The 24785-nt window shown below is 45.8% G+C and overlaps 1 protein-coding gene and 1 long non-coding RNA gene across 2 annotated transcripts in view; both read left to right on the top strand.

The window, feature by feature from the left end:
• Positions 1 to 5835: 5835 nt before the first annotated feature.
• The window catches only part of LOC128895057 (uncharacterized), a 58055-nt gene continuing 39105 nt past the window's right edge, over positions 5836 to 24785 (top strand). Inside the window, exon 1 of the transcript XR_008461679.1 lies at positions 5836 to 6329. The gene's annotated coding sequence lies outside the window, so the exon portion shown is untranslated. The remainder of the gene's footprint in view (positions 6330 to 24785) is intronic.
• LOC128895070 (uncharacterized) overlaps positions 16718 to 24785 on the top strand; it is a 78339-nt gene continuing 70271 nt past the window's right edge. The window contains exon 1 of the long non-coding RNA XR_008461687.1: positions 16718 to 19439. This is a non-coding gene — a long non-coding RNA (uncharacterized LOC128895070). The remainder of the gene's footprint in view (positions 19440 to 24785) is intronic.

Here is a 24785-nt window from a genome sequence, read left to right as displayed (position 1 = left end):
GACTATTTCGACCTCGTTTCGTTCTCCACGCCAGTGCCAGTTAGAATTGGAGTCGAATTTCATAGGTTTCCGACGATGACTAAGACAAAGAGTCGGAGCACGAATAAATTCGAATCAATTTTAGTTTAGTACGAAAAAGAAAACATTCGATTTTCCAAAAGTGCGAAATTAATATTCACCTTCTTCTTGAAGGTGTAACTCGGCGTAGTTTACAGAATCTTAACCCATATCTTGGACGGAGCGTTCTTGTCTCTCCCTCGAAGCTCTTTGCTCGACAAACTCAACGCGTTATTTACGAAATTCGCTTCTCCTTATCGCGAGCAAACGTTACGCCCACGCACGATAAAATGCAAACATCGGACGTATCGCGGAGGAAAAATTTTTTACTCGCCGAAAATCGGAGCTCGGTCTGCCGCGAGGAGATACAGAGGAGATCGTTTGAATCGTGGGTCTGGGTCGTCGCGGGTCATCGGGTGAATGCAAAATATTTGCTGAAACGATGCGTGTTTACTCTAAGCCACCGACGCTTCATTTTTCATAGAATTTTCTCGGGGAAGTCGTGGTACCGTCACGGTGACATCGATGGAAATAGAACGGCGATAACTATGACGACGAACAAGTGTTTTCGATCGACGCGTTGTCGAGAGATAGCGCGATCTTGATGTTCGAAACAACGATTGTGAAACTTTTCTCTTCGACGCTATCAAAGTTAGGATTTATTCGATTTATCGACTTTTCTCCGTACAAAACTCTCGTTGATTTTTTCAGTTCGAGTATAAAGCAATATAACTGTTGAAACGAATAAAATCCTATAGTGTTATCACTCGTTATCTATGACTCGAATAAAATTTTGCCCATGGTGTAAGTCTCTACCTGTCGTTCTCGAGCGAGCGAGCGAGTGTTTTCGCGGCGGGTGGCTGACGCGGAACAACAGATATCGTGACGATGCATCGCGCCAATCCGATCGATTATCGACGCAAATAAGATGAACGTTTGAATCACGAGTTGTTTACGATGGGTTTTAACGTATAATTAAGACCGGAGCTTTATCGGCGATGTCATGTCGGATGTCGTGCATTCTATGCGATCAAGTTTCCATTCACTGAAAGTAAACGGATAAAAAGGAGCCAATTTTCTTACGTATATATTTCCAGGAAATCATTACGATGTAGTCTTCTATGTTTTTATTTTATTTAAAATTTTATTTTCTAAAATGGATGACTCACTGCGAGAATGGTTTAATAAAGAGAGGGACGAGGGGATATTGACATGTCGACGAGTGAGCACCGCGATCAACGAACAACGTCTGAGACGCCCACACCGATAGTTACGCAAATAACGATAATCCCTGCTTATCGGCATTTATTTATAAATCGCTCGAACGACTCGTTTAAACCTTTCCTTTGATCGACATGCACCGGTTTCCGCGACGAACAGAGAAATGGTGTATTCTTTATTTGGATAATAATGGTCGCCACGTTTCCAATTTTATTAATTTTAACGTAACTTGCAGATACAGAGTTCAAGATGTATACAATGATTTTTCACTGAAAACAAAATTTCGAGGGTCTACTAGGCCCCCCGTGCGACTATAGAAGCGTTAAACGCGGTCCTCGGTCCCCATCGAAGCGTAAGTTTTATTCGTCGAGACATTCACGAGGCTAATAAAAACTCGTCGAATCAATATCGTGAATTCTCTCACGAACCTGTGTGCTGTGGCGCGTCCGAGAGCAACGGGGCGATCCTTACACGAAATTCGACAACTCCTCGAGTGATCATCGCGTGCCGATCGCGTGCTACGCTGTAGCGTTTCGTGAAACGACCGCTATCGACCAGTCAATTACCACCTGCAATATACGTTCGATTAACATATTATATTTACTCCGGTATAATTAATCGGACTCGTGCCGACTCGTCGTAGCGGCGGCTGTTTTGCGTTCGAAAGAGACGAAGGAGGGGAAACAGTAAATTGACTTGGCTTTTCTCTTTAGAATCGTTAATAGGTAGAACAAATGCTTACTCTTATAGCAATAACTAAATAGTTCACCTTTGCATAGTATTGTACATTTAGTTTAAAACGAGTTATTAATTCGTGATAGTTTTAATCGTGTTTTTCCCGTGAATTTGGATTTCTTTTGTAGTTCCGTCCCATCTAATATTATATTTTCATAACATAATTATTCGATTATACGCATGTCATATGTATACTTCTTCAGCTATGTTCAATTAAATTTTGTACGCGATGTTATCGAAGCTGCGCGGAGAATTGAGTTGGTAGTCGTTGCTTATCGAAATGAAATGTACACAAAAATAAGCGCAAAACGTTGTTCACAGAGCCGGCTGGTCCGAGGAAATCGTCCTGCCACGAAACCTGCGTGGTTCCTAATTATTAACGAAGCCCCGCTGTATATATATATGTCGATGTATATATATCGGCTCGAAGAAACCTCGATATATCCGTACTCGGTCGCTATCAATACATTAATTAAAACATCGTTGCACAGCCGCGGCTGACAGCGCGCTCACGCCCAGGACCGATCGGTCGAATATAACGCCTCGCGCTTTTATTTTCATCCTCCACCCTTCCAGGCAACTTATTTCCCCGCTCAATTTTTATCCCTTCGGGCCCATCGACTTCTCGTTCGCTCGTTTGCATTCCATCGCTGGTCTGCCACGCGGAGCTCGTGTGCATAGCAATCGCGAGCGTCTTCCGCGTGAATTAATCACACGGGACCGCGTGCTCTCGAGATACCGTCCTCTCGAGATGTGTAGATTGGAATTGCTCGTGTCTTACGTTCCGCTAAAAAATTACCGAATCAACGAATTACGCACCCGAGCGAGGGTTGCTCGAACGTGGTTCATGATACCGTCTGTGTTAAAATGTAGGGGGGAGGGGGTCGTCATCATTTTGGCTGTCTTCGATGTTGTTCAAAAGTTACATACCCTCGAGGGTAGGAGTTTTCATTAATTTAGACGAAAATTGCCTTCAGAATTTGAGAACCAGTTGACTGCTTTTGCCACGGAAATTTCTCACCGTCCCTTGGTCTTTGAATAGTGATTCAGCGATTGCGCAATATTGGCAGCGAGTGTTCATCGCGACGCAACGTGTGCGCTGCAATGCAACCAGTTGCATATCCATCGACTCGAGCGCGGCTGCGGGTGCAACGAAATAACGCGCTTCGATCAACCCTCGTTCGAACAGGGGTGGCGGAACTATTACCGAGGCACGACAAGGTGAGCGAGAGGCGGAGGACGAGAGAAAGGAAACCGGGGGTAGTTGCTCCTCATGCTGAGGGTACCTTTCGTAAGGGAGGAGTCCGCGTCGGTGACGTCAATGAGGAAGCGGAGGAGGTGGAGAAGAAAAGGGGAGGAGAGGAATCACAACGCGGCGTGGGAATCAGAAGGGAGAGACCGCCTCGCCACCCCTCTTCCACGGTCCCTTCAGGGGGCGAGTTTTGCAAACTGGAGACGCAGTATCCGTCGACGATAATCATTGCTACTACGTAGTCGCTTCTTGCGTAGACCATCGGTGACGCGCGCATACTTCATCCCCTAAATTTACTGATTCGTTGGGGTACCATACCCGAGAACACAGTATCGTTTGTGCATTACGTTCAGTGGAAACGTGTTGTTCGAATCGGACTATTTTCACGTGGGTGCAGGACATTGCAGAACGAAGGGTTGATGGTTGAAGGACCGTGGAAAACTGAAAATAACCTATCCATCGATTTTACGGAGACGAGTGTTCTAGTTCTTCGCGTTGAGGATAGTGGCAGTTCTAAAACTCGATACGCGATTTGCTGTTGTATCGAGAGTGACATTTCTGGATAGTTCGTCGTGAGAATTCCTTCCGACCTCAACATGGTTCCAAAATGGTTGAACTAACGTATCCCGTGGAAGATCAGGATTGTAAAATCAAAGTGGTAAGTGATTTTGCTGAAATTTAAATGTATCGTAGTCTTTAGCGAGGTTACAATATTTGTGGATAGTCCCATTTTTTCTGCGATAATATGAACAATCATATTTCATAAACGTTATCACTGTTCTTCAAACAACTATGAAATCAACAACTTTCACGTATAGTTTGATAGAGTTCAATGAGGCTTAGCTATTACAGAGCTCCTTCGTATAGATATTATGATAACTTTATCTGTTGTAGAATAGTGATGATGTTTTGTTACAATTTATTTCATTTCTTAAATGTAACGTTAAACCGCGCCTTTGGACGTCAGTGTATACGTATTCGTATTTTTCTGTTGTCATTTCTGGCGCCGCGATCATTGGGAAATCGCGGAAAACCGCGGCGAACGTTCAGTGAAAAACGAACGAACGTCGGAGAATCGTCGAGCACAGGATAAGCGGGTGCGGAGAAGAGTTGCCCCGCGCGAAACACTCGACGGAGTAGGGGTCTAGAGGAACGAGGGGAGGTCATCCCCTCTTCCGTTGACCCTCTCTCTCCCCCCACCAAAGGCTCGCGTGTCGCGTGTCCTACCTCCCACTCCTCCTACCCCACGTACCCGGCACACACCGACGCGCAATCGGCGAAACGCACACACGTACGCCTGTGGGGAAACGAGTCAATGTGCATCTGCGGAGCGGTTGCAGTTGGTGCGTGGTGTTCCTTGGCCGGGAGGGACGAGGATGACGTCGCTGGCGGGAAAGAAAGGAAAAAAAGGGGGAGGGTTCTGTAGGTGGGTTAAGGGCGGGGGGGAGGGAGGGTGGGAGGGAGGGAGGGAGACGAAGGAAGACCGAAGAGTGGAGTAGCAGAGCAAGCCGAGGGTACACCAGAGAGCCAGGGGAGGGGGCGAAGGAACGTCGTACGTGTTTCGAGGTGCACGCACGCACTCGTGTGTTGGCGGCCACACGTGCGGTGGAAAGAGAGACACGCACAGAGGAGCGGACGAGAGAAGAGACGAAGGAGAGAGAGGTGACTCTCCTCAGGGCTTTAGTTGCCGACTGTCCGCTACTACGCGCGGTGTTACGCCATCGTCATCGTTGCCCTTCTCCTTCTCTCCTCTAGCTCCGTTCGTCTTCCTTTTCCTGCCACGTTCCGTCACTCCGCGTCTCTCTCACCTGTTGCGGCCCGTTTCTTTCAGTCGTGGTTTTCGGAGTGCCACGAGGGTGGAACGGTTCCCATCGAACTTGCCGCGGAAATCACGAGGGCTTGACTCGGTTCAACGTGGACTAGCGGCATCGCGAAACGCGAAGAACTAAAGGAGGGACGTTCTTGGGACGAAAGAGGGTGCTCCTGTGTGAAACTAGAAATTGAATGTGATTCGATTCGGACGAGTAACTTGTGGACGCGAAGTATCGGTAGGAAGTGATCATATTGGTCAGGAGAAAGAAGGTCATATTGAAAGTAAGCTCAGGGTGCTTTCGTTCCGAGATTCTCATGCGCAACAGTTCATCGGCATATTTACTAGGGGTGCTTTGGCTACGTGCTGGAACAAGCAACATTGTGGACGTGGGGGATCCCTGGGAAGAGTCTTCGAGAACAGAGAAGTGATGCAGAGTGAATCTAGTTGTTAAACGAAAATAGTTCACGAGATAAGAATCGTTCGTTCTATGGAGACGTTCTAAGGATCTATGGAGATCTAGAAAAAGAGCAGTAAGTGTAGGATACTTGTGCCTTGAAACGGAGCAGGGTGTCCTCATCGACTCTCCGAACGGACAGGTCACGAGAGAAGATTCGTAAAGGGTGAACTTGCAGTCGTAAGTGTCTGTGGAGAACAAGAAGAGAGATACGAAAAGCGAGTCGAGAATGCCTTCGCTTCAGCACGGAAGAGGACGATAGCGATTTATGATTGAAGGACGATAGCGATTTATGATTGAAGGACGATAGCGACAACAGTAACGACAAAGAAAGTTTGAATAGCTGCTGGAAGGCGTCGGTGCTGTGTCGCGTGCCGCTAGTCAATAGAATTCCACGGATCGTGCTTGCTCGCTGGCCGGAACGTTCCATGACATGGTGACCGATAATATTATGAGAACTTTGACAGCGATGAGGTGGGATTTCGATTAGAATCTGGCACGCCTGGGTATTCCGGTGTTCGCGGAAGATCGCGAGCACGTCGAGAGTTCGAAAGTGACTTTAATGCAGTCGAATCGAAGCATTTAATAAAAGCACGAGGTGATTCCCACGTGTTGCTGGACGAACTCCTGACGAGGAAATTCCTGAGTGCTCAAGCGAGAACAAAAGACGCAAACAAGTTTGATGAAACGAGTGAAGTGGAGTGCTAGAAGTGACGGGTGCCTGGTCGAGCGCGTCTTTCGTCGCCACGATTGAACGACCGTCGACAAGCAGATTCACGCTGCCGTCTGCACGAGAGGTGAGGTATACCAACGTTCGTATTCTATCGAAAATCCTTGGAATCTGTAATCCTGTACGTTTAACATAATTGTGGAGCATCGAAATTGGTATTCGCGTGTCGTTACGAGTACTATCGCAGGTTGGACTTTTTGGAGTAAGCCTCTCGTGCTTATGGTAGCCATAAATTTGTATAAAAATGATGAAAGAGAAATTTACGTGGAGCCTGTAGCTATGTATTAAGATACTAATACTCTCGGTATTAACGTTGCGAACACTTTAAGGAATGATATCTTAGGTTAAAGTATAATCAACGATACGAACAAATTTATCTTCTATCGCTAAATGTCGACACAAATTTATTATTGTTTGCAACGAGTGCCCCGAAGCATCGCCATTTTTAGTGTTTGATGCATTTTACAACTCGATGTTGTAACGAATGGCGCACCGCTTGTAGTGTCTCAGAAGTTATTCGATTACATGCGGTGACGATACGCTCAGGCATATTCTCTCTGGTTGTAGGTACAGTCGTACCTCTATAAGGCAAAGCTTTATTCCTTTCCCTTCGTAAATCCTCGATAACTCGAAAAATAAACAGAAGTCGACTCGAAGCTACGCGTACAGCCACTTGGCATCTACAACTCGAATTTATATAAATTGACCTCTACAACTCGAATCACGATTCGTCGATTATCTAACGGTCTAGACATCAATCGAGCGTCATTTGTTTCTGTTTCCTTCACATTGTATTGTCGTAAGCTACATTTCATTTCGCTGATTCTCGCGAATAAGCGTTCGGTCTCTGCTCGTGGCGATGTCTCAATCGTCTCCTTCGGTAAACATTGAAAGTGCCATCGATAAGTATAGAACATTGAAGCAGAGCAAAATTATAGACTCGAGCCCATTTATTATCGAACAACAATAGTAGCGTCTTCTGTTTTTGTTCTAAATGTGTAGAAAGTATACGCGAAGGTCTGACTTTTGTTAATATCGAAAAGCATTCCGTTTAGTGCTTTTCGATATGTACATACCAAGAATAGTCACACTTTCGCATGTATTTATCTCGAAGAGTACCCGAGAAGTCCTATATATTTTATTTTTAAAACGGGATTGAATTGAAAAACGTTCTCCGTTTGTTTTTACGGTATAACGTATCGCTTCTCGATTAACTCGTTACAAAGCGGAGTCTATAAAACAGTGCGTGTTTAGGAGACGTCGTTTCAGCGTTACGTCGAAACGTTGTAAACCCACGTGAAACATTGTCGTCGACGTGTAAGCGCCGTTGAATGCGTCAGTCGTTTATCTAGCCCGGGTATCGGAAGACGTAGCCGTACTAATTGCTTCGAGACGGGGGTGGAATGCTAGGCTTAACGAGTAAAGTCGTCATTAAGACGAACGGTTGTTTTGCTTATCGGGGATCGCTAATTACCGGCACGGTCGTCGCCGGTATCTTACTTTCCATCGCCGATACTTATTCACGTGCTTCTTTCCGCGTCGGTAATTAAATCACTCTTTGTTCTATTACATTCCACGCAACCCCCCGCGGTAGAGACCCGGGGCAAACGTAAAGCTGTCAGCAAGATAAGAGCGTTAACTTTACGGCGCGTTTTCGCAAAACGCATATTCGGTCCGCGGAGAGAGAAGAGAATGCCTCTATGGTGATATCATTTACGGGGAACGTAACTACCGAGAACAAGTTTAACGAGCAGCAATAAAAATATCTAATAAGCTACTGAGAAAATAATTAATACCGGCAATAGCATTAATCGTGGCCATCGGTGCAGTAATTATGTTTAAAGTACTACCGTTACCTTTGTCGTAAAACTATATATCGCGGCCGATTTGTTGTTGAACTCTCTCTCTCTCTCTCTATCTCTATCTCTATCTCTATCTCTATCTCTCTGTATACATATCTTTCTTGTGTCCCGGCTCCGGATATGCGCGATGTTGACATTTTCGACCCAAAGCAAAAGAAAGATATACGCGTGTTTGCGTTGTATGTTAAACGTTGGGAAAATCTTGAGACAGTTTATTAAGTGGTCGACTGTAAAACAACGAACACGGGCTGAGACATTAAAACAAACGAGCATGCGCCGTGTAAATCAAGTGGTACGGGTGTCCTGAGCAGAAAAAAAGAAGGTAAAAGACTCGACAATGCTGATATGTGCGCCATGGTTAACGCATAACAACGATACTTTCATAATTCACGTGTGCGCGCGATTCAGGGGTTTACGTAATCGGCGAACACAGCAAGTACATATCCGCGGAACGTCGCGCGACAGAAACGAGTCAATGATTTCTACAATTTTCTTCTCTATTTTCATTATACAATACGTAATACGATGAGAAGAATGCGCAGATACATGACTTGAGAATGAACCTGGCTAAGCATCATCAACGGTAAAAACTTGTTCTCCATCATTTATTTAAATTGAATTTTAATTTTAACGCCCGTTGTTTATTTATTCGAAACGATGGGGATAAAATTCGCGTGGTCGCTTTGTTTATCATCTCCGAGCCCAGTCAGGTCGCAGGAACGATCACTTCCTTCTCGTCCAACGCGTACCGCGGTTTTCTCCGAACTGCGTCCAGCCACGTGCTTTTATTTTGCGCGGAAACATAATTATTGCCTTCCATTAACGAGCATGTATTATTACCTTGCTAGTAAAGAGTCCGATTAATCTGCTACACCGCGGAGGAAGGAGCGGGCTTGTAATAAGCTGTACCATGATCACGGCGCAGGGGAGTGCGTTAACCCCGTTAATTAACTTATTTCGATCAGCAAGGTGACAGTGCCTAAGCATATGCGCGACGAGACGACGCCACCGGTTCCGTTTCTTCAACCTGACCAAGATTGACCGAGTAATCCCGAGGTTGATCCTTGGATCGCAGCAGGATGTCCATTGCGACAGGACAGTTACAACGGCATTAAAATACGTCGAGAAGCGGTCAGCGTGTTACCGTCGTAAAGAGATTCCAAGCGTCCTGACATCGCGCGGTAACACTGTAACCCCGGTTGGTATTCCGGTGGCATAGCAACTGTAGTTACTGACCGTCGTGCTCGCAGCATTTATTACGATTCTCGCCTGTATATGTAACAGGCGGGATGGTCTCGCGTGCCCAAAGTCGTTCGCTTGGGACTAGCTTACGCACGCGCGTCTCTGATTTTGCATGCAACACCGGCTAAATTATGGCACGGCTACCAGGCATTCTGAAGCGAATAATTACTTCGGGAAATCGCCCCTTTTAAAAATTGGTTAATAACAGCCGCGCGTACGGAACACGTGGATCACGCGGCTAGATACGTCTCCGATACCAGTTTCCTGTTTCTCGACCAATGCTGTGTCTGCACTGGCACTACGAGCGACAATACGGCTATTTCGAGTATAAATCGACAATTAAGAATTTACCAAATCAACCAAATAAACGTTGTAAGCAAATTCCTATACGTTGGGCTCATCAATTGTCTCTTTACTCGAGTAAAATTTTGTCCACCTCTGACACCAACGCCTCGAGTCAACGTACACGGGTCGGGCGTGTAAATAGCGTGCGACGACGCGACCCGTGTACGTGTACACTGTACCCTAGAGAGCCAGATGCATAGCGCGCGCGCATTTACATCTCGACACGCGAGACCCCTTCGACTCTTTTCTCCTACACTCTTCGTGGTCTCTCGTCTGGCTCGATTCTACAATCACCCTGGCCTATTGTTCCGCGTTCGAGGATCGTCTTGCGTGGGCCATCGAGCTTCGTTCGAGCATCGTTCGAGTTTCGTCATAATACGAATTTCTACTTTAGAAGCGAGTTTAGGAAATTTGAAGGTACGTTAGGTCACTAGAATTCAATAGAATCTGCAATGTCATCGGATCTTCCTACATTGGTAAATCTTGTAAAACTTTCTTTTCGCCTCTCTAGGGATTGTTTCTATCTGGTTCCCAGTTCGTTGATCAGCTTCTGCAACCGTACTTAACTACGAACCCTAGAATCACGATCAACGGACTAACTTTTTGCTATCTGAACGAATCCAGAGCCAAGAGGGACACGTTGGGGGCACGCGCGATAGGGCAGACTTGCAAATTCGATCATCCTAGGCGCAGCTGCCATCCGCGTCCAAAGAAACCTCGGCGAGTATCGTAGATGTTTCGAGACCTAGATCCGCACGGGGAGACGGAAGATGGTCGAGCAGACAGACAAACGGAGAGAGAGATTGACAGTCGGAAGGTCCTGGTAGTCCAAAAGATTACGACGTCGGTAGCACGTGCCCCATTCAAGCCACCGTGGAGGGGAACCACCCTCGTAACTTAACCTAACCTAATCCAACCTCCTTGCCGTGGCTATTCAGACCGTGACGATGCAGGCTTCTTTGTGACCCGAGTTCAATCCAAGAGCTCGACGATTCAGCCGTCTTCTCCGTCTCCTTTTCACCCTCCCCTCGCAGCCTTCTCACTTTTTTATCGCGTCAGGCATCAGGAAGTTATAACGTCTGTCCTCCGAAGTTCTGGCTTTTGATTCTCGAATTCAGACAGGCAATTAGAGCGAAACGCGCCAGAACATGGCAAATCGGAGCTCGAATCGGAGTTTGAAATTTCAGAGAAAGTGGTTACATATGTACATAAGCATATGTACATGTTATTCCATATTACTTGATGGTGAAACATACTCGTTGGTTTTCTTTTGAATTATTCTAGGAAATAGTCTTTGATCTATTAAGAAATAAAAACTTACAGCTAAACCACTTTCTTCCTATTCGTCAAAAGTCAATGAACTCGAGTTACGGAGTATATTAGAAAACATCGACTGTCCGAGCTTTCGAGCGAAGCCTCGACGCTCGCTGTACAGCATCGGTAGCCACATACTAAGCGGGTAATTTGTCAGTGGCAAACGGTTTCACGCTCCTTCGTGTACATAAATCACAGGAAGTTTCGGATAGTTAGGCCGTTTACACGCCCTTCAGAGTCCACGGGACCCCATTTACGAGCGTCTTCTGAAAGAGTACGCCGCGGAACATTGGTTTCGCAGCGTCTCTGACTTTTCTTCGGACGGGGGCGAGCAAGAGGGAAGCTTTGTAAGACTCGGCCACCCGCCGATAGTGTTTGCCCCATTTAAAATCGGTACAATGCTAACACGCCCCGAAATTGTAACGAACACCGATGGCAGTGACCATTGTCCGTTACAAGGAGGAGCACGAGCTTCTGAAGGCTTTTCGAAGCGGAAGGTTGACGAAGATCGAACCAAAGAACCTATGACCTCTTTAGAATTACGTTAAAATCATTACAACCGTCTTTCCCGGAGGCGTGTTCCTAAGAGGAAGTTTAGACGAAACGTCTGTTCTAAAGAGGCAACTTTTCATTTTTATTTAAGTAAAATACCTATAATACTTATAAGAGTAGTTTGAAATCTAACCAGCGACGAATGAAAAGTTTATCTTTTATTCGTTACTCGAGGTTGTTATCTAAATAAGAATTTCACCCGTCTCTGCTTCTGGACAGCATTATGTTTCTATTATGCAAGGCTCCGCCCCTGAAAGTCACCGATAATAACATTTATTGGATGTTACCGCGGGTAAGGCAACGGCAGAACAATTTACGTTCCCTTTGATGCCTCAGCTTCTTTTGACGACGGCTCGAAAGGATCGCGAAACTCTTTTGAGAGACGCGTTTTGTGCCCGTTGCGCTGAAAGGGAGACTCTCCGGTTGCGAAACCATCGAAAACGATGCCGCGGGCAATCGTTAATAATAAGGGTGTATTATGAGTCGCGGAATCAGAGTGTAGCGTGCAATTACGTGTCAATTCCGTCAACGAATTTCGTTACGCCGCAGGACGCCTTCGATGGCCAAAAAAAAAAAAAAAAAAAAAAACGGGCTTTGATCGCGTGGAAATTCTGCACGGAGTTAAAGATTGCCCCTGCGTGATGTTCACGATGGTAGGGACATCATACTTTTAACAGCGATGCTATTAATCCAATTTTCGCGTGGTACTTATACCCAGTAGACATCGGAACCCCAAGAGTTAACTCTCATATCTTACCTCGGTCATCGTTACGAATTAGGCACAAGAGGATGACTTCGAGATGAAACTCTAACGCTGGTAAGTTATTTTGTTCTGATAGTCTAATCAGAAATAACAGAGGGTACTACTACTTCAACCAACTTACAGAAGTCTCCAGAGATAAATAAACCTCTGAAAGAAGTACAAGTAAACAAAAAGTTGAGAATCACTGTTCACGGAGGAGTCAAGGTGAGAGGGTAAAGTTCAACGAATTGCTGTTCAACAAGTCAACCCTGTACAATTTTGGAGTAGCGATTCGGAGTCCCTGGGCGGCGTCACTGAAAGACTCCCCGAGTTCTCAAAGATGCCCACGAGGCAGTAACTTAATATAACTCCCGCTCCATTATGTATCCGAACGAAAGAGAACAAATAGAGACACCAGAGGGTTACATCGCACCCCCACGGCTTTGGTTATTCCCGCGCCATTGTTTCGCGGATACGTGCAAGGCAGCCGCGAGTCTAAAAGGCGCGTACAGGCGCACACATGCTCGGTTTACACGGCAAGCTGCAACAGCCCAAGCCTCGTCATAACGGTCGTCGACGAGGTTATGGGGAATACGGGCGACAGGACAGGCAGCCCAGGCCATTATTGTGTACGGACGACGATCTTTATGTAAGATCTTACACGGGGGACCCATGGGGTCCTGCGGCGCACGCCCATGCCCGTGGAGGGTGGCTGCGGTTTCACTATTTCTCTCCCCCTCTCTTGCTTCCTCCTTCAGAAGCACCTTTAATCTTTCTCCTCGTCCCTTCTCTGCCTTCCTTTTGCCGCCTCGTAAATCTCTTTAGGTGTTGAAACATTCGAAGGTAGGACGGGTTTTGTGCCACGGGGTCGAACGCGTCGAAAAGAAACGTACCGACTCCTCTCGGACGATAAGGACGTTTGTTCGTTCGACCAAGTTCATTCTTAAATCCGAGAAAGTCTTATTAAACGTGGGTCTAGAATCCGACAGTTTTCAAATTATGTGTGCGTTAGTCTTTGGCCTCCCATAGTCACGAAACTCGACAAAAAACTCGATTTACGCGGTTTCACGGAGAAATCGCGACGATAGGGGTCCCACGAGCGGAGCCAGCAACAGGTGGTAACGAATAGGAGACACGAACGCTCGTGGAAACCAGTCGTGGAATCGTTTCCTTTTTCCTTCGTCTCTATTGGTCATCGATTTGTTTCGATTCGTTGATTTTAATCCATTGCAGGGATTAGCAACACATTCTGTCGTTAAGTTAAAGAATTAGTTCATCCTCAGGGGCTGTAGCTAGGTTTCATTGTAAATGTAGCTACAGTACGGGCTTAGCGGACCCGAGGTATCCCAGCTAAAGAGGGGGGCCAGTGGGCCCCAACCGATATGTAAAGGACTGTAATGTAAGAAATTAAGGATTAATGAAAACGAATGTAAATGTGATACAAAAAAAAACACATGTGCAAGACTAGTGATTTGTAGCAAGCAAGACTAGATCAATAGATGCAATAATCTATATAAAACAGATTACATATGCTTATAAAATAAAGAAAGAAAGAATTATTTCTTGCTCCATTTTTGCTTCCACCAAGATCGCTCGAACGAAACCTTTCGAAGCAGGAACTCACTCGACAAGCACCATGTACCCGATGTTGCTCGAAATCTCCAAAGTAACAGGCGGTCTGTCGTAAAAAGCGAGATCAATCACGGTACCTTTCGATCTTTACGGCCGACCACGGCTGTTGCTCGCAATCTTCACGGTTGACAATTGATACGATCTTCGGTCATTAACGATCTTGTAACTACACAGTCACTCCCCTCGGACACTTGTGTCTTCTTTTTGAACGGTACCGATAAGACTCGTCAAACTCCCACCCGTTGTCTCTCTCAAGAATACCGCGAAGGGATTCGTTAAAAAGGTCCTCCGATTTGGAATTAAAGCTGACATGACTTTTTATTACATTTTCATAAAATCTCGAGACTTGGAATACGCGAGTAAAACAAAGTTGGAATACCACTGTGCCAGAATATAAGTTTTCTTATTTGCAATGAAAATTTAAAATATAAAATGGGAATGAAAATAAATATCATTAGCGTAGGCGTAACTTGTGCAAGTTTTTTTCCGAAAACTGCCCACTACCGACGCACAGTCGGCTACAGGTGCAATAAATTGATCTTCGAGAGAAACGAAGGAAAATGCTGGTGGCGGCAGCGGCGAGGCCTCGTTCACTTGTTAGTCGTCGCGTGTAGAAACACGATAGGTTGGTAGTAGTGACGATAGTTGGTAGGGGCGATCCCTAATGAGGATCCCCTACCATGGACTGCCAACCGACCGACCGCCGCAAAGTAAATGAGCAGGTGCCTCTGGTATGCGCCCCGCCTACGCTTTCCACTTGCTCTTGTCTTCTACACGAGTTGCCCAAGTGCCTCGTCCTTTTTTCCCTGCCTGCCAGGAGATACCATCGCGGAAAAGTGGTTCTTGATATACTACCAAAGTCGACCAGCTCCGACAAATTATTCGTATTCTTCCTCACTCGTTTCGAGAGTCGATTCCAGTCGAGTCGATTACATTAGAGCGTATTAAGCACGGCTAGTGTCATCATTCAGGATTAATACCTCGGTGAAACGGCTTGGCGTCTTCGTTAGCGGGTCGCTACATGGGACCCCTAAACGCGAGGATTTCTGAGATGGTGTTGGCAGGCATCACGATAGAGTTTTCAGAGCTCCTATGCAACATCCCATTTATATATTTCCACAGAAAATAATTTCTTCGTAAGTTCTTTTTTCCTTTTCTTCGTCGGTGTTTACTCCCATACAGACCTAAGAGTGTTTGTTAAATTGTCAGTGGTAAAATGTAAGGTGCACGAGTGTTTCAACGATTAGAACTTCGTCAAGTTTGAACACAAAGGTTCGGGAAGACGTATTTGCACGATCGATCCTATTTGCCACTCGTCCATCTCGATCAGCGCGTTTACCTGCCGTCGTCGGTCGTTAGACTTTTCAACCTTGAAGGAAGACCTTCTCAAGGCGAGTAGACGCCGCGACACGTCCGGCTAAATCGGGAGGAGAGTTCTCGGAGCTAGACTCCTCTTCTGGAGTATATACGTGGCCGTGAAGTGGTCTTCGAGACAGAGCAAACGCGCGTGGCCTTTTTAAAATACGTGGCTCGTGCTGTGTTGCGTGTCCACGGTACGAACGTGCAGACGCGACCACGTGTTTGCTTAAAATCTTGACGCATCTCCGGGACGATTTGTTTTCCCATTTCCAGGGCCGCTGCTGATCTCTCCATACACCAAAGTAGATCGAAATGATCGTACAATGTAAAGATAATATTCCACTATTCATCCGATTAGTTTAATTTCGCGTTGTGAAGAGTGGGCATGAACATTATACGAATACATTAAAATATTTCATGCGGTGTGAAATTCTAATTGGGATCTGTATGGATACTCGCGATGCGTTGAAGAGTCGCGTTACCATTATAACGAGATTAGAACGAAAGCCGATCCTGCTCGTTCTCCAAGAGAAGTCATCGTCCGTCCTTCGTGGATCACGCGCTATTGGTGACACACGTACCGCTCGTTTCCTTTTTCTCGATCCTCTTTTGTGCCCACACCCGCTTCAGAGAAGGACAGACCTAACGCGTCCTACGGACCTTCGTCGCGGTATGTACTTAAATACGTGGAATGAGAAGTCTCCTCATCTCGGACGACCGACCGCGGTGCATCGTATCGTATTCTGCCGCCATTTGTCTTCGCGATCCGGGATTACGTTACCACGATGATACACGATGACATTTATTTTGGGATTTGTACGGGCCTGTCGTGGGCCCTTTTCTCCGCAGTGTATCTTGCGTGAACGCGTCTTTCGTCGGACTGCCTACGCGTTCGTCTTCTAACGATCAAAGAATATTCTCATGCTTACAATTTTAATAGGGAAGAGTTATTATTTAGCAGGAAAGAAAGTTACCCATTCTGGTTGAGACTATACTCCAACACAAAAATGAAAAGGGATGCACCCAAAGAGTCAAATAGAAACGAATTGTAGAGGATAAAAGTTCTCAACTAATAACACTTTTTATCCTTGGTTCATCCCTCGTAACTTTCACTCGTAAACCTTAATCCTCTTCCTAAAATTCGACATTGTTATCGATCACCGGATATTTACGACCCTTAACACGTCCGTTATCTAAACACAGCGCGACAGAAGATCGATCGTGGCTCGCGATCCGACAATTTAACAATCGCGCGAAGATTGTGTAAACGCAGATGCCGGTTAAGAAGCCACCCCTACCCCTCGAGATACGGAATAAAAAGGGAGCGCGTGGCAAAGATCAAACAGCTGGATCATCTCGTGCGTGCGTGCCTTTGGGTAAGGATCTTTTTCTTGCGGAAAAGGTGGGTACACGCTCGACCCAGGTGCAACTTCGGAAACCTTGGAAGGCGTGCGTGACAATGCGCGTATAGCGCGTGTGGGATTCGTCGTGACGTGAAAGTCGCTTGCGAGAAAAGAAAAGTACGGCTTCTCTCCCAACGGAAGATGACGTTCTTGCCCCCCTCCCTCTGGAACCGCAAGAAAAATGAAAAAATAAATCGATTAAATTCTCGAATATATTTACGTTCCGTAGTTTCATTTTTCTTTTAAGAAACACAATTTAACGACACGGTACTTTATATGAAATAAATAGCTAAAACGTGTCCACGAAATATATACATTTTTATTTACAATCATGCATCTTTGCTTAAAATTGTCTGGCATTTCTCGGATATGTATGAAGATTTCCTTTGGCACTCAAAGGGTTAAACTAGCAGGGGTAGCATACTCTGTTAATACCAACGTGGAAAACTTGTTGGAAAATGAAGTGAACGGGCGTTGAATATATTTCACGGCACACGAGCTCCTAAAATAAATCGACTCGAGTATTCTGCACTTTACGGTTCTCCGTGCGGTATTGGACCGGCACGTCGGTTCTTCCGTTAAGAAAAAAGAGAAAAAAAGAAGGTAAATACCAGCGTCTAGAAAAAATTCAAATGGTCGAGCCGACTACTTAGCGAGTACTCTCGACATAGTGGACACGTGTCTAAAGCGTGGCTAGAACCTTAACCACGTGTCAATATCTCAAGGGACTTTTGTTTACGAAAGTCATAGAGGAGGCGAGACGCGTTAGACATTTTTATCGAAGATCGCCAGGAAGAAGTCGCCGAGTACTTACTTACGCCTACTGTGTACATTGTACGGGCTAGAGCTAACACTTTTCGCGCGTAAGAAAAAAAAAAAAGTGTAACTAAAAAGACTCCGAAAGATAAAGCGTCGAAAAACGTGTTCTATGAACGTTTCACGATTGCAGGGGTGGTCGCTGGTGTCATCGAATTCTGTGTTTACCTACGAACGCGGTCGAAGTAAAAAAGAAACGCGGTCACGTGACCTCTCGAACGCACGCTTGTTGCACGCAGCTGATAAAAAACCGCGGTAGGCAAAAATGGATGCCACCGGTTCTACTCACTTGGTCGTGACGCGCAAGAAACGCACCGATCCCCGTTAATTCCTAGGATTCTCGGCGTCCAACGCGTACGTCGCGACGTTCCCTATCGAAGAGCTTTTGCGCGCGCAAGCACGCACCCTAGTCGCGTGGGCAGTCCCGAGCGGAGAAACCAGTAAAAGAGACTTCCCTCTCTGTCGTCTCGTTCCTTCTCTACCGCGGAACGAATCCACGGTTCTCCATCTCTGTCTGGCAATCGGTTACCTTGCCGGTAAAAACAGCACGAGGTGGTCGGTGGCGCGAACGAGGGTAGGGGGATAGGCGTGGTTCCATTCACGTAGGTGCACTCGGAAGTGATAGTGTACGTGCGCCCACCTCGCGCTTATCAAGCTCGGTTAGGCCGATGCGTACACGAAGAGGGGCGAGTCTTCCCGAACATCATCGGCGGTGGGGGTAGTTGGCACGGGTTGAGTAGTGGGGAGAGAAGGGGAGTTAAGGTTCGCACACACGGGTATCGGTGGGGATGCCGCCTGCACACGTGTGGTGGAAGAGAGAGATGGAGCTTGAGAGAGGGGGCGAGGGAGTCGAACACGGCCGAAGGTGAAACCCGCGAGTCGACGTAGCCTCGCAGTCGGCGCGAGACCGCGCTACTGGAAGGGTCGGTGTGTCGTCATATATATATATATATATATCTATATATATGTGTGTATGTACGCAACGCCTCTCTCAGATTCTCTCTTTCCACCACTCTCGTTCACAGTCGCCGCACTCGAGACAAGCAACAGCGATCAAACAAAACCATTTGACCGACAGAGTTTAGAGATAACGCGAGGAGAGAAGAGACGAATCGTGGCAGCGTGTCGCGTACCACCCTTCTCTTGTCAGCTTGTACGCAAATCGGAGTACGAGGGTTGACTCGCACGCGATCGAACACGAAAACCCACCGATCGCTGTAGGATACATACGGTTCGATTGTCGTCGGAATTGTGATCCGAAGAAACGCACGATCGGTTTTGGATACCGACGGGGGACCGAAGAAGTCTGTGATTCCGATGTGCCTGGTTGTATATTATTTACGAAACGTAATTGGAGCGTGTTTGTGCTCGCGAACAGAACTGGGAAGTGCGTGCGCACAAACGTGTGTTCACCGAGCGAAGGATACGCTTTCCGTGACGATCGATCGTCTAGATCGGAGGGGAATCTGTAGATCCTCCGGGTTGTTCGTAGTGCCATTTCTTCGACAGGAGTAAATTAAGTCGATAGACGGAGACGTGTGCCGGTGCTGCTGCCGACAGATAGGAAAACGAAACGAATGATAAGACGCGTATTGTGTGTGATATTCGATCGCGATCGATCAACGGAGGATTGGTGTTGATTTGTTGTTTAATGTTAGCCGTATTATTATCTCTCGGGTTGTGTTGCCGTCCGTGGAAGAAACTCGTTGCGACGGGCCGGAGATGATCGCTGGCTGTGATAACGAACGCTTTTCGTTCGAGTAAGTTTAGTGCCTGCCTCTGTGATTCGTGACATTATTGCCGTCGCTAGTTACCTACAAAGCGCCCGTCGAGCCTTTCTAAGTGTCACACCCTGGAAGGAGTTGAATTTCGAGAGCATCGGATGCGCGGGAGCTTTTAACGACCACCAGGTAAGCCACTGCTAGGCGAGTTTCTTTCGTTCGAGTGCAACATAATTATTTGTCACTTTTTAAAATGTGTTATAGCTTGCCAAATTGAAACATGTGATTCAATAAAGTCTAGCGTAAACGACAATTGAAAGTTTCGAGATAAGAGTACGTGTTACATTGTGATTTTTTTTTGCTTTATAATCGGAGTAAAGATGACTCTCGGAGTTCATTATTTCAAATAATACCTGAGATTACAATTTTTGTTGTATAAACGATACGATATATATCAATGATGTATGTGTACATACAAAAATGTTATCTCATTGATTAAAAAAAATGGCAAATAATTATTGTACTATAGTCAATATCACGTAATGTTGATATTGACGTAAATCGCTTCGAAGAGATCCACGCGTTATCTGTGATGTCAAGTGTCCGTGCGACAGGGTTTTTCGACGATCGTTAAATCTTTACAATGTAATTATCGATACGAATCGACGAATCCATCGAATCGAAACTCGTGTGTTCAGTGGGATGTTATTCCTTTATGGAGTCGAAGATATAGTGGGTGTCGAGGTCCCATCGAAAGAAAAAATGAATAAAGAATATGTTGAAATTCAATCACTGTATATTTATTCACTTTTTTTTTTTAAATATATGTGACAGATCCTACTTTAGTCACAAATTAGGATCGAATTTAAAACAATGACACGTTATATTTTGTCTTACGCCCTGTGCAAGTGTATAACGCGCCACTGCTCCGATACGTACAATTACACGAAAATAAAGTTTGATGTGAAAACAGTTTAGTAAATAAGCCAATAGTTGATATCAAAGCCTCTTTTTTTGTTCACCCTCTGAGGAGTGCGTTTATAATCCGTGTCACCACAACTCGCCTTCCCATCGTCGCGTGCGAGGGCGGTTTAGCATCGTTGCGCCCCAGGCTCGTTGGAGCGTCGCGGTGCTGAGCGTCGGAAGTAGAGCGGATGCGCGCGTTAGGGCGAACGCGTACGAACAGCTCTTTTTACGCTCGACCTTTTCCCTTCTACGACGACGTAACTGAATTTATAAACTCGTTTAAATTTACCATCGACAGATCAAACTGTCCATGCGAAGACGATTCTTTCTCTAGAAATTATTACGTTTCGATTCTTGAATTTGATTCATCTCCAACCTAATAAATATTACAATTCAAATTCAAGTTAAATCTTGTGCTTTGATCCTCGTCAGGGTAGAGACAGTTTTGAATAGTCTTAGTATAAATATGTTCGTATTGTGGGTGGGAAAAGTTCGAGTCTACCTCTTAAAACAAGTCGAGAAGTGTTTACTTAGCATGTAAAAAGGAATCGTGTTAAGCATATATTTTAAATTTAAATTTGTTCGACCCTTTATGTCCTCATAAAATGAGTTCACTTACTAAATTATTACAAAAATTTAAATAAGATCCAGATTCCATGCACGATAATTAATTAATTATTTCTGGGTTTAATAGCCTCAGGTGCACAAATTAATTCATCGAAGATGTATGTTTAAGGTACGAAGCGAGTATACGATAAAATTAGTTTGAGTAGAGCGACGATAGATCGACAGGTGTACGCTTGAATTTAGGAGGGTAGACTTACCCTATACGCATATAGGGTTGACGCGCAATCATGGTATGCAGGTATTCCTCGAAACCCTACTTCTAAACATTTCAATCACACTGTCTCCGTTACTTTGTCGGAAAGCTCTGTTGCTCGTACAGTATGTACCTGCAGCGTCACACGTGCGAGGGTGGCTTAATGTCGGAAGTGGAGCGAACACGCGCGTCAGCTCAGCCACGTAGAACGATCTGCTACGACCAATCTCTTTTACGCGTGTCCCTTCACGGCTCGTGACTTTGATGCGCGTGCTAAGCGTGACGTACGCGTGCTAATCCTTTGTGTCGATGTTACTCGCATACGAGCACCCCGCGCAACCGTTCGACTAAAAATTCCCCCCGCGTAAAACGAAGTTCGCGGAGCAGATCTGAATTTAGTTCACCCTTTTCACCCACGTTTCCGTCGCGTCTTCGTTGCTTGTTTCGTCATAACGCAGATGTACAAATTTATCTAAATCTGTCTGGATAGGAACTCGCGAGTGTTCAAAATTAGAACTACCGTTCATCGGGTTTGACATCTTCAGACTTAAATTATTGCCACTGAAATCTCGAACTTTTAAGTCAAGGGATGCTTGCTTCGTTTACTAGTATTTTCAAGTAAAACAATCTTACAGCTCCGGGAAGATCTTGACAGAATAACATTCGATGCTCGATTATTTCATTTCAAATCGATTAAAACACGAGCATTTTTGAAATAAAGTTGTTTAATCGAACAAAATAACGTGTTCTCTGACGTGGAAACGCAATCAGAGTTTATTGACGTTCGCAGTGGTCAACGCAACGCTAATCGTGCGAACCATGACTCTATTGTTTTAATCGGCCCTATATAACGACAAGTCAGCGCTGTTTCGTCGCGTGAGAAAGAGAGACGACGCGAGACAGTGCACCAGGTGTCAGGTGTCACGGCTGTCCGGTTTCGTTTGCAAACACGCAGAACAACAAAAACGTTTCTTGTCGATCCTTCTCGAGTGCTCTTCCAGGTGGTTGCTACTGGCGTGTGCTTCTGCGCGCCGCGAGAAAATATTGTTTTTGCTCGTTGACTCCATAAAACGCCACTCGAACTCGATTATTTTTTCCTTTCTTTTTTTTTTTTCTTCTTCTTTTTCCACGCCGTGAATCGTTAATATATCAACGAGGGGCACTGTTACCGCTACATTCTAGCGACAGCGTTTTTTGCGCGCTGTGTTAGCGCAACGCGGACGTCTGGACTTGCACGACAGGCGTGCCAACGTATCCCTGCGTTCCATTGGTCACCGTTCTCCGTTCCATTGGTCTAATTCTGGTCTCATTGTAAGTCATTTGCACAGAGTGTAGATACACGCCCTTCGCAATGCCTGGCTCGTATAAAATCAGCGCTACGTTTTATGTATTTACACGCTTGTTAATTCTGAATAATTATAGAAACACTAATCGAATATTAAATTACGTGGAAAGCGTGAAGTCTATGTAAAATTGAAAAGTTATCGGATATCGTGTCTTTCGTAATTGAATCGTGTTTAAAAAAACCTTATAATACAAATAGGAGACGTGAAATAGTAAATGAAATAAAAATTTGTCATTTTAAAAATGGTACGGTCAGCTTCGGTGAGCGAGACGAGTACATTTTATTGGCTGAAATGGAGTAAACGTGATCTGAAACGAGCACGGTTGGTAGGTAACCCTACTTGGGACCGATCTTCTCAGAGGTCGTACCAGCGAAAAAGATCGCGGAGCGCCGCCCATCGGGCGACTTGTCATTCGTCGATCCGTATCTTCGCCGACGATTTATCGTGCTTTATGCACATATTCGCGCCCGCCGGTCGCTTGAGCGTTGCTTACGCGCCGCATGCGGGCAGCTGCATCAAGACCAGGGCCGTCCTGCGCATAATGATACATTGCGCCGGACATGAAAGTTATAAGCTTTAATTCGAGGCTCGCGCGATTCCCCGTACGGTGACCGTATATCGATCGCCAATTTGCTATGCAGATCCAAGGCCCTTTCGGTGCGCTCCCTGATGCAGCCCCTGCAATCTTCCCCCTGTCTCCAGCCCCTTCCCTCGTCTCTCGTAAGAGCCCTCTTGCTCTTTTCATCGCGGCGGGAACAGTCGCCGCGCAGAAATAGAATAAGCGAGGATTAAAGTGCGCGCTATCTTCGCCGATAAGATTATACGTGGCTCGGATCCGAAGACGATTACGCGCAGGGCTTGTCGTTTGCCCGGTTCTCTCGTCTCCCGTCGATGCTCACGACCTACAGGGGCGTTCGCGAAAACTTATGCCCGATTCCCATCGGAGATTGGCAACCCTCTATTCAAGTAACAGACAACGAATAAAAACATCCTCCAGCGATGTTCGAGCCTTTCGGTTCGGGAAATCTCTCGTAAGAATACACATATACTTGTTAAGAATGTACTTAGTTAATGGTTCGCGACTTTATGGATGAACGATGTTTTTTTTTTTTGCAATATTTACGTCTACCGACTGTGTATCGAGTAAGGGAAAATTGATGGTCCGATGAAGCCCTAACTCGTTCTGTGTCTGGTTTTCCACGGAGGTTGTAGCAAGGCGAATTCGCGTGGTGTCGATAAATCGATCCCGGCTGATTGAACCGGATCCACGGATGAAATGAACGTCTTCCTCGGGCGGCCGCAGACCCACGCTGGCCGCAAGAAGAGAAAGAGAAAACGATCGGGACCGGTATCGGGATCGTTGCCGATTCGTTCGTTCGTGCGGGATGTTCGAACATGAGCAATCTCTTGTGGCGCGGCGCCGCAATTAGGAAATCCATTTGGCGTAATTGCGCGAACGAGCGCTGCTCGCCCGGTAGCTCGCCGCTGCGCAGCTACCGCGCTTAATCAAACGCCCGTAGTCATCCACTTGGCCATTTACCTATACCTATAGACCAGTGGTTCTTCACCTTTTTAAGCATGCCGCACGCCTTAGAAGATTCTTCGTGGCACATGTCAAGATTTGAAAAAAATGACAACCATTTTATTGGCTCGCAGGAGTGTGGCTATTAGAATTCATTTATAAAAGCCAAGGATACCGAAATGGCTCCACTTTGAAGAACCATATTCTACAATTTTTTAGAACATTGAATTTCTTTGAATTTCACAAATACAGACACCTTAGAAACATCTAAGTTCTCTTTCTAAATAACAGTTTCTTTCTGTAACAATCAGATTCATAAGTATCAAGGAATATCCCTGTTTGACTGAAGGACTATATGAATTAGATCTGCTCGTGAATATTCGAGGCACGGTGTAGCCTCCTTCGAAGTATCCTGACGGTGTACCGCGGCACAGTGGTTAAGAATCACTGTTGCAGACCGATATCGAGTGCTGCCAGGCGTACTTGTTCCGTTCGGTCCGCGGTACGGATGCACACGGTTCGCGAGATACGCATCGGGCGAGGTCTCGCGTTGCGATTCCATCGGTCGATTCGATGAGATCGGGTCCTGTATCTGCGCCCATCTCGGTAGCCAATCGACGATGCGCGCCATGAAATACGGAGAGGATAACAAAGATGACGGTGTTGATCGTTGACAATCGTAATGGCCGCCGATTGACGATTCAACGATCCCCCGTTCGATACTCGTGGAGTTGGAAACGTTCTAGGATATAATGTTGGACAAAGTTGCGAAAATTTGACCTCTTGAGATGTTTTGTTTTCTCCCGTGATATCAATTCGTATGCAAATTTCGAAATACAGAGTAGACCATTCCTCAGCAGTTTAATTTATCGATAGTAACG

This window comes from Hylaeus anthracinus, unplaced genomic scaffold, assembly GCF_026225885.1.
Source record: "Hylaeus anthracinus isolate JK02 unplaced genomic scaffold, UHH_iyHylAnth1.0_haploid 4, whole genome shotgun sequence".
Taxonomy (NCBI): Eukaryota; Metazoa; Arthropoda; class Insecta; order Hymenoptera; family Colletidae; genus Hylaeus; species Hylaeus anthracinus.
This window is presented reverse-complemented; position numbering and strand designations above follow the sequence as displayed.